This window comes from Lolium rigidum, chromosome 6 (genome assembly GCF_022539505.1).
Source record: "Lolium rigidum isolate FL_2022 chromosome 6, APGP_CSIRO_Lrig_0.1, whole genome shotgun sequence".
Lineage (NCBI taxonomy): Eukaryota > Viridiplantae > Streptophyta > Magnoliopsida > Poales > Poaceae > Lolium > Lolium rigidum.
In genome coordinates this window covers 116,079,792-116,091,029 of record NC_061513.1, presented here as the reverse complement: position 1 = coordinate 116,091,029, position 11,238 = coordinate 116,079,792, and positions in this window count along the sequence as shown.

Here is an 11,238-nt window from a genome sequence, read left to right as displayed (position 1 = left end):
AAGAACACTTGGACAATACAGATGAACCAATCTTGTGCCCTTGCAAGGACTGCCTAAATCTGATACGTCAGGATATAAAAACAGTCGAGGATCACTGCAATTGTTCAGGTATGTCCATGACGTATACAAGATGGACTAGACATGGGGAAGATTTTAGTGATGACGAAGGGCGGTATAGAGACGACGATGGTGCGTATGATAGTGACAACGATGAAGAGGAAGACAATGGTGATTGTTATGTTGATGATTCGTCTAGTATGATCGATGAACTGCAGAAGTCTGGAAATAAAGGTCCTGACCTGCCAAATATGTATGCTAATCTAATTGAGTCGACGAAAAAGAACTTCATAAGGGATGCACCACTTTCACTAGGTTGTCGTTCATTATTAAGCTCCTTCATGTCAAATCATACATCCGGATAACAAACAGAGGATTTGATCTCTTACTTCAGCTTTTACGTACAGCTTTGCCAGATGTGGACTTTCCCAAATCATATGCTGATGCTAAGAGTGTTCTTTCTGATGTTGGGCTTAGTTATGAGACAATTCATGCATGCAAGTTTGATTGTTCTTTATTTTGGGGAGATCACAAGGATGATACGCACTGCCATGTTTGTGGAGTATCAAGATATAGAGACCCTACTGGAAAAAAGAAAATCCCTCACAAGGTGTTAAGGTACTTTCCTATAATTAAAAGGTTGCAGAGACTATTTGTCAAAAAAGAAATGTCGACACATACTAGATGGCACAAAGAGAAGAGGGTTGTTGAGACCAATGTACTGAGGCACCCTGCTGATGGTGAGGCATGGAAGCACTTTGATGGCAAGTTTGATTGGTTTGCTAAAGATCCTCGTAACATAAGACTAGGTTTTGCCACAGACGGCTTCAGTCCCTTTGGAAGTATGAGTAATCCTTACAGTATGTGGCCTGTTTTTGTGATTCCTTACAACTTCCCACCATGGATGTGCATGGATCAATCGAATTACATGATGGCATTGCTAATTCCCGGAAAGTATTCCCCAGGGAAAGATTTTCATGTATTTATGCAGCCTCTGATAAAAGATATGATGCAGCTATGGAGTGGTGTGCAGACATTTGATGCATGCACAGAAGAATATTTCCCATTGCATGCTGCGTTTCTTTGGTCTATTCATGATTATCCTGGATATGCCACTATGTCAGGCCGAAGCACAAGAGGATTTCATGCGTGTGTGCATTGCGATGAGAATCCTTGCGCTGAATATTTGAAAAACAAAATTGGATATATTGGGCATCGGCGATTTCTTGATAAAAGTCACCCATACAGGAGAAGCAGACTTTTCAATGGTAAAGCTGAGACTAGAGATCCACCAAGGAAGTACACAACCAAAGAGGTAGCTGCGAAGGTAGAAAGTGTTAAGGATTTTGAACATGGGAAAAATCCAATAAGTAGAAAGCGGAAGCGTGCAACTGTACCCGGTGAACCAACATGGCACCTGAAAGTCAGCTTACATCATCTACCGTACTGGCGTGAACTTAAGATAGCTCACAACTTAGATGTGATGCATATTGAGAAGAACATATGTGACAATATTGTTGGTACACTACTTGAACTTGAGGGCAGGAATAAGGACACTCGTTAGTGCTAGAATTGATTTGAAGAAATTCAAAATGTGGGAGAAGTATTGGTTGAAGAAAATTGTGAAGGATGATGGTGATGCGAGCGGTAACTTATGCGAAGCCCCTCGCACCGTGGACGCTTTCGAAGGAACGGAAGAGACATTTGTGTAGGTATTTGGCAAACACTAGGTTCCCGGATGGTTATTGCGCAAGCCGGGGAAGATGTGTGAATATTGATGGTTGTAAGGTTACCGGTATGAAGACGCATGATTGCCACATACTTCGCAGCGAGTGTTGCCGAGTCTGGGCTCAAGGGAATTGCATCCAAGGAAATGTATGTGGCTATTGCAGAGCTAGGAAGATTTTTAGGGAGCCGTGTGCCAAAACACCGAAAGTTGATGTGCTTGAATCGATTGAAGGTTGAAATTGTTGTGATCCTATGCAAACTTGAGAAGCTCTTCCCCCAGCTTTTTTGATGTAATGGTGCACTTAGCTATTCATCTTCCCGAGGAGGCTCTTTTGAGGGGTCCTGTTCATTATGGTTGGATGTATCCAGTTGAGAGAAGATTAGGTTATCTAAAGTCTACGGTCCGTAACAAAGCAAGGCCAGAAGGTTCTATCGCGAGAGGGTACATTGTTGATGAGTGTTTGATTTTTTGCTCTAGATTTTTCAAGGATGGCACAGAAACAAGATTTAACAGAGATGATAGGAACCAAGACATACGGCGAAAACCTGATCGTGACGAGATGGTGTAGATGTGTCGAAAGAGGGGTTTTCGGACGAAAAGAGGGGGGAATGGCCAAAAACTGACCAAACCACCATGGATTGGGGCATGATTTGGCACCCTTGTGCACATTGTGATATGAAACCTTGGTTGCTATGGGTTTTGATTTTTTGGAGTTGGTGGCATGGTGTCCCCATGGTGGAGATGTGTCGAAAGAGGGGTTTTCGGACGAAAAGAGGGGGGAATGGCCAAAAACTGACCAAACCACCATGGATTGGGGCATGATTTGGCACCCTTGTGCACATTGTGATATGAAACCTTGGTTGCTATGGGTTTTGATATTTTGGAGTTGGTGCCATGGTGTCCCCATGGTGGAGATGTGTCGAAAGAGGGGTTTTCGGACGAAAAGAGGGGGGAATGGCCAAAAACCGACCAAACCACCATGGATTGGGGCATGATTTGGCACCCTTGTGCACATTGTGATATGAAACCTTGGTTGCTATGGGTTTTGATTTTTTGGAGTTGGTGGCATGGTGTCCCCATGGTGGAGATGTGTCGAAAGAGGGGTTTTCGGACGAAAAGAGGGGGGAATGGCCAAAAGCTGACCAAACCACCATGGATTGGGGCATGATTTGGCACCCTTGTGCACATTGTGATATGAAACCTTGGTTGCTATGGGTTTTGATTTTTTGGAGTTGGTGGCATGGTGTCCCCATGGTGTACATGTGTCGAAAGAGGGGTTTTCGGACGAAAAGAGGGGGGAATGGCCCATTCATGTTCCATTCATGTGTCCAAAGAGGGGTTTTCGAACGAAAGGAGGGTCCCAAATTTAGATTTTTTCATGCATCCCATTCATGTTCTGGTATTTTTTAAATATACATGTACAGTTCCATTTTCAGAGTAATATTTTTTCTTCCACGGCAAAACCTTGTTCCCTCCAAATTTTAGTACGACGGCTGCCAAAACACACAAATTTTTCGTTCCCTCCACTCCTCCCGCGCACCCCACCTATCAAATATTTCGCCCTCCCTTATATACGTCGTGCCTCTCCCCCATGATTTACGAGCATCTTAACTCCCCACCCTCCCCCCCGACCTCATCCTCTCGTGCTCACCCCGATCCGGTGTCTTCGCCGGACGTTCTTCCATCTCGCAACTATCTCCCCGGCCGGTGGTCGCCATGGCCGGCAGTCGTCGAAACGTCGGGGGGAAGGAAAATCGCGCACACACGCCGAAGAAGGCGCCCGGCTCGAAGAAACGCCAAGGTAAATCTGTCGGTGATCGGCTTGTTGTTGTGTTTTTCGGATGGTTAGATCGAGAGATCGGTTTTACATGTCTACCACGCCCGTTTGACCTATATCTAGATCTTGCATATTTGATAGATCCAATCCCGAAATCATACGTATAGGGTTTATCGTTTTTATTCCAGAGACAATCATGCCGTGCTATACAATCTTTGCCATCCCGCTGTTGTACAATCTTTTGCATAGACAATTGTTTGCCGAAACACTTAACTGAACTAATTCCAGCTGTTGCCGAAAACAGCCTGACGAGCTACGATGAACAACGACATTGCTTCGGACTTTTATTCCTCGGTTTCGGAGGGAAGCGAGTTTGATCTAGAACAATTGTTTGCTTGTTTTCTATGGAACTAGTTAGTTTGCACGTGCAATGCACGTCTTAACAATGTAATGAAGTTTTTTTAATCATGTACTTTGTTTCATCAGTCTATTTATTTCCACAATTTTTGTTTATCTATGTCTTTCAAAAGTCAAAAATCAAATTTCAGCACATATCTGAACTTCTATCAGCAGAAATCTGAACTTCTATCAGCACATATCTGAACTTCTATCGGTATAGGACTGAACTACCCATACCTCATTACGTGCATACCAAGCCCGCCAAGCTATCAACAGACATGCATAATTCAGTGTGCGAGGGGAGTCTCTTGTGTCAATTATTTGTTACGAGTAGATATCTAAAATCACATGATGTCCCTTAGCCTGGCATATGCCCCCTCTTATGTTTTGTTCGCCGACATCATACGTAGACTCTTATGTTTTCAATCATTTGCTGCTGTACAATATTTTGCAAAGACAATTATTTGCTGTTTTCTATGGAATTGGCCCCCTCTTATGTTTTGTTCACGCTCCACTCTTCCGATTATTTCAGCGGAGACACAAAAACCCGTCAAGCTGGCATATGAGCTTGCCAAGGAGAAACAAATGCAAGAAAATGTAGTACGCATGGAAAAAAATTTCGCTGACAGATATGGACCTGGCCACAAATTTCAGAAAGATTTCACTGGTTTTGCACGTACATTAGTGTATGGTGGGGTACAAATAAGAACTAGTAACAATCTAAATGACACAGACTGCGAAGAGATGGAGGTCGAAGAGGACCCTTCGTATGAACCGAATCCAGAAGAGATAGCTACTGCTGATGATGATCTTCATTCAGATGAGGATCAGCGCACTGTCGGCAAAACTTCAGCTCAGGTCTGTGGAACTATGTCTGAACTATGATAGGAAATACGTACATGCTAAATGTTTCCTACTAATGTAGCCTCTCACGTGCTTGCAGATAGTTGCTTCTTCCGCAATAGTTGCACAGAAGAAGCGATCCAGACACTGAAGTTGCACCATCCAACATTGCAACAAGATCAATGGCAACAAGCCGAACCTCAAGTCTGGGTCATCCGATGAGCCGACGGCCACCTGCTGGTCCGAACACCGAAGGAGCACCCTCACCTAACCGAGATCATGACATCTGGAGGCAGCACCTCATCTCCTGAGGACAATCAAATTGTAAACTTTGAGTGGCAAGGTATGAAAATTTGTAAAAACTAAACACTGTACCACATATTTTCATATAAAAGAGAATCATTTCATATCTCTTATTTCAGAGACATTGACAACATCTGACGGTAGTAAGAGAAAGAGAGGTGGACGCAGACGTACCATGGGCCATGGACTACATGAGTACACAAGAAGACATGGTGGCAATAAGATGCCAATTGAATTCACTCCTGGTGTCAGGAGACCCAAGGATTATGTCCAGTCAGCAAAGCTGAGCAATGAGGTTGGTATTCACATCCGTGAAAAAATGCCGCTTGCAACACACTCGGACACGAGTACGAGGAAAGATGCAACTCTCAAACATGTCATTCCTCATGCTATAAGTACAGTAGCGGTGAGTCCTGTACAATCTTGGTTTAACCTAATTAGTATGCTACATGATCAACTATCTAAGAATCTACTGATTAATGCTTCACTATTTTGCAGGGAAAGTTTAATATGGACAAAAATGATGAGGTGGCTCAAGATGTGTGCACTGATATGCTTGCAAGTTAGTATTCGGCAGTTCCGATATAGGCTTAAAAAGGAGTATTGGCCCAAAATTAAAAATCTCACACTTGGAGCAAGCATATCTCGAGAAGCCGGGTCACGTAGAAGAGAAAAGCTGGAAAGAACTGGTGAAAAGATGGTTTGATGAGAAGTACCAGGTACATAAACGTTATTCCTTTCAATAACAGCTACTGAATTCTTACATTTCTCTGATCTGGATAAATAAAATGCATGTACTGAACATAGGGACTGTGTGTAATAAATGGAAAGATTCCATACCACTGGATCTCGAAGCTATGTTGCTCACTGGGAACATCTAGTAAGTGTTCTGAATTTCCCAATACAGTTCATACTTCTGTCATACACAGTGTACAATGGTAATGTGCATTCTACATTTTTTCAAGCGAAGGCTCAGCGACGGAACAAGAAACCTCTCCAATTGAATTTTTTAGAATCACACACACTACCAAGGATAACATTATGAGTGATGAAGCAAAAAGTGCATATGTAAGAAATATTTCTTATTAGCACAATATAATATAATCCAGTTTTGTATGTTGTCCATGCAATGATTGTAATCTTTATGCGGGATCAAATGGTGGCAAAAAAGCGGCGCCACGCAATGAAGATGAACCTGATTTGACTGATTTGCAAATTGTTCAGCTAGTTCCGAGCGAGAAAAGCCCATCCACCACACCGCAACGAGCACATTCCTACCAAGATTGGGCGTCGCAACAAGTTCCGGGAAGTCTTCGTCTCGGCTACACGCATCCGAGAGCTACAACAAAGAGCTGCGAGATCAAGAAGCGGAACTCCATACGAGCAGACAGAAACGTACCACGGTGAGATGCGAGCAAAGCTGCAAGAACAAGATGAAAAATTTGAAGACATCGAGGAAGAAGCAGGAGGAAGAACTTGAAGCTGTGAAGAAAGCCCAAGAAGAAAAGACTCGGCTTATGAAAAGAGGTGAAGAGAAATGGATGCCGTGCTTAATTTGCTCTTGAGGACATCCCAGCCACCATCCATGTCTCAATCCCAGGGCAACTAATCTATTGCACCACCGTCCTACAACATTATTAATCATAGGTCTTTTAATTTCTTTGTGTTCCAATTGTAATTTTCTTATGAATCTTTCGGTCTGTGAGAGACATATATACTTCTTGTGCCACCATTTAAGTATGATATTTATTGTCTACTTTTTGATATTTCGCCAGTTTTTTTGTTCCCCAAATTTCGCAAATAATTCAAATGCTCTCAAATTTTGTCAAATTCAAAAGGTGACGGAAAATGTCACAACGTCACTATTAAATGAAACCGAGGTGGCACCAATTTGTGGTCCCACTTGTCGGAATTTGTGGGTCCCACCGGTCAGCATTATTGGGACCCATATGTCGGCAACAACCTGGTCCCACTTGTCCGAATTTTGTGGATCCCACCGGTCGGAATATTGTGGGTCCAGCTTGTCATAATATTTTGTCGGTCCCACCGATCAGCACCATGCCGGTCCCACATGACGGATATCCATGTCGGCGCCGTCGGACCCATGTTGTCAGAAGCCAAATGGGACCCACATGTAAGGCCACGTATGCTTTTTTTGGACCAATCAGAAACTTCCCAAGATTTAGATATTGACGAAAGTTGCAATTTTTCGTGACAAACCTGTCTGTCAACAATGAACCTTTGATGTTGACGAATTTGCGAGTCGTCACCATCAAACATTTGACGTTGATGAAAAAATGCATACCGTCACCCCGATATTTTATGACGGAGCTTCCTTGACGAACCCCATGACGATCAAATTTTGTCACCGCGAAGTAATCCTTGACGAAAATTGGCCTTAATATGACGAAAGTGATTTGTCAAAAAAATTGTTTTCCTTTGTAGTGGACGCCTCTCCATCGACCAGCCATGTTTCCCCCATCCATGTGTGAGTAATTCCCCCGCTGTAGGCTGAAGGGGATGGTAGGGATTGGATGAGATTGATCATGTAATAGTCACAAGATTGTTAGGGCATGGTGCCTAGTATCCGTAGATGTTACTTTTATGATATTGTTGCAACTTGTTATGCTTAATGCTTGTCACTAGGGCCCGAGTGCCATGATCTCAGATCTGAACATGTTATTGTTTCATCATGATATGCATTGTTTATTGATCTTACCTGCAAGTTGTATACACATGTTGCTGTCCGGAACCCGAGGCCCCAAAGTGACAGAAATTGGGACAACCGGAGGGGAAGGCGGTGATGTGAGGATCACATGTGTTCACGGAGTGTTAATGCTTTGCTCCGGTACTCTATTAAAAGGAGTAACTTAATTTCTAGTAGTTTCCCTAGAGGCCCGGCTGCCAGCGGCTGGTAGGACAAAAGATGTTGTGCAAGTTTCTCATTGCGAGCACGTACGACTATATATGGAACACATGCCTATTGATTGATTAGTACTTGGATACCGCTTTATTATTACCCGCAAATGCCCTACCATGATTGTTACATGAATTCTCTCATCCATGCAACGCCCGTTCATCCGTCCACTGTGCCTACGGTATTTTAATCCTGCTATTTACTATAATCATTACTGCTGTCTTTATTTCACCGCTGCTTGTTATTTCACTATTCCTACTGCTATAAAGCTGTTACTCTTGATAAACTCTTGCGAGCAAGTCTGTTTCCAGTGCGGCTGAATTGACAACTCCGATGTTAAGGCTTACAAGTATTCTTTGTCTCCCCTTGTGTCGAATCAATAAATTGGGTAATACTTCCCTCGAAGACTCTTGCGATCCCCTATACTTGTGGGTCATCAAGACTATTTTCTGGCGCCGTTGCTGGGGAGCATAGCTTTATTTGCAAGTTCACTTGGATTGATATTGTTCGCTGCAAATTCTCCATCATGGGTAAACCTCGCGATACTAAAGTCGCCATATTACCATCCACTACAAGAAAAGGTACAACTCCGAGTACCTCCATTGCTCTTGATTCACCATCCGTGATAAGTCAACTTGTTTCACCACCACAAACTTCACGTGTTGGTACTTCGCTGAATCTGAAAATTCCCCGATAATTTTGATGATGCTTCTACGTAGCTTGATAATACTGGTTCATTAGGTCCTTTTCTAGATGCTACAATTTCTAGGTCTAGACAAATTAAAAATACTGAAACTCCTAATGAAAATACTGTTACACCTGTTAATTCACCTGAGATTGATGATCTTGATGAAGATTATGTGGAACTTGATGATGATTTTATTGATAAATGCAATGCTACTACTAGTACAAGTAACCTTAAAAAACTTATTGCACAACATGCTTGTTAGATATAAAACTGTCTCCTGATCCTAAATTTGCCACATCTCCTATAAACATTAAGGATAAAGATTATGACTTTTCTCTTGATTTATCTCATATATCTATTGTTGAGAAACCACCTTTTTGTGGTACTGAAAAAGAGAGTGTTGTAGAGCACATGAATGAGCTTTCTACTTTAAGTAGCTTGTTTTCTGATGATGTTAAGATGCGTACTTATTTTGTTGCTAAGATTTTCCCTTTCTCATTAAAGGATTATGCTAAGATTTGGTATAATAATTTGCCTCCTGATTCTATTGATAGTCCAAGTTGTTTGCTTGATGTTTTCTTTCGGAAATACTTTCCCGCTAGTGCTCAACATATTGCTCTGCAGCGAATTTATAGTTTTGATCAAGAAGATGGAGAGAAATTGCCTGAAGCTTGGGCAAGATTTTGCTCTCTTATTAGAGCTCGGTCTGGACATGATTTGGAAAAGCATGATTTACTTTGTATATTTTATAGTGGACTAACCATTGAGTCTAGGGCATACCTGGATAGTTGTGCTGATTGTGTTTTCAGGAAGAGAACTCCGGACGAAGCTGAAGAATTATTGGCAAAGATAAGCAAAAATCATGATGATTGGTCTACACCGAACCAACTCCGACACCAATATTGAAGAAGAGGGGTATGATTGAATTAAATGATGAAGATATGAGGGAAGCCAAGAAATCTCTTATGGAGAAGGGTATTAAATCTGAAGATGTGAAGAATTTACCTCCTATAGAAGACCTATGTAAGATAATTCCCCCTTCATCCACAATCGAGGTACATTCTCTTCAACGCTTTGATAGCGGAGATATTCCATATTTAAAACCTCCTGATCAATGTTTAGATGAATTTGATAATTATATTTTTAAGCAAAATAATTTTAATATGAGAGTAGAGAATCATCTAATGGAAAATTCTCAAGCTATTGGTAAATTGCATGATATTGTGGAGAGAACCTCCAATGATGTTAAGATGCTTGTTAAACATTTTAATATGATTCAAACTCAAATTGATCAACTTACTAAAGTGCAAAATGACTTGTTAAAAAATACTCATGAAGAGAAACATGCTTATGAAGTAACAACTAGAGACGGTGTTTCTACCCAGGATCCTCTATATCCTGAAGGGCACCCCAAAAGAATTGAACAAGATTCTCAACGAACTAAAGAAACTAGTAGTCCTTCTAAGAAAAAGAAGAAGAAACATAAAGCTACTTGTAGAATCCTCTGAACACGTTAATGATCCTAATAGTATTTCTATTTCGATGCTTTGAGCTGAAAGTGGTAATGAACATGATGAAGATAATGATAAGAATGATGCTCCTGATAAAGAAGAAATTGAGAAAGAACCTGAAAAGCATGATAAAAATAAAAAGTACACTAAAGAAGATTTTATTACAAAGAAACATGGTAATTAAAGAGAACCTTGGGTTTAAAAGCAAATGCCTTTTCCTGCTAAGAAACTAAAATCAAAGGAGGAAGAACACTATAATAAATTTTGTGATTGGATGAAACCTTTATTTTTGCAAATCCCTTTGACTGATGCTATTAAATTGCCTCCTTATTCAAAGTATATGAAAGATATTGTCTCTAACAAAAGGAAAATTCCCAATGAGGAGATTTCTACTATGATCGCTAATTACTCCTTCAATGGTAAGGTTCCAAAGAAGCTTGGGAGACCCGGGTATACCGACTATTCCTTGTTCCATCAAGAATAATTATGTTAGAACTGCTCTATGTGATTTGGGAGCAGGAGTTAGTGTGATGCCTTTTTCTCTTTACAAGAGACTTGATTTAGATAAGTTGATACCAACTGATATATCTTTGCAAATGGCGATAAATCTCTTGCTATTTCTATTGGTGTATGTGAAAATGTTCATGTTCAAGTTACTCAACATTGCTTGATATTAAGCGATTTTGTTGTGTTGGAAATGCCTGAAGATGATAATATGTCCATTATTCTTGGAAGACCCTTTCTTAATACTGCGGGGGCTGTTATTGATTGCAATAAAGGAAAGGTTACTTTCAATGTTGATGACAAGGAACATACTTGTCTATTTTCCCAAGAGGATTGATAAAGTATATGGAGTTAATACAATTTTTAATGTGAAAACTATCAAGGTGGGATCCATTGATTGTCCTATATATGAGCCTAAAGAAGAATATCAAACTCTTGTGATTGGATCCATATCAATTCAATATAAGTTAACATGATTGATTTGAGGTTTATTTCTTCTTATGTCATATA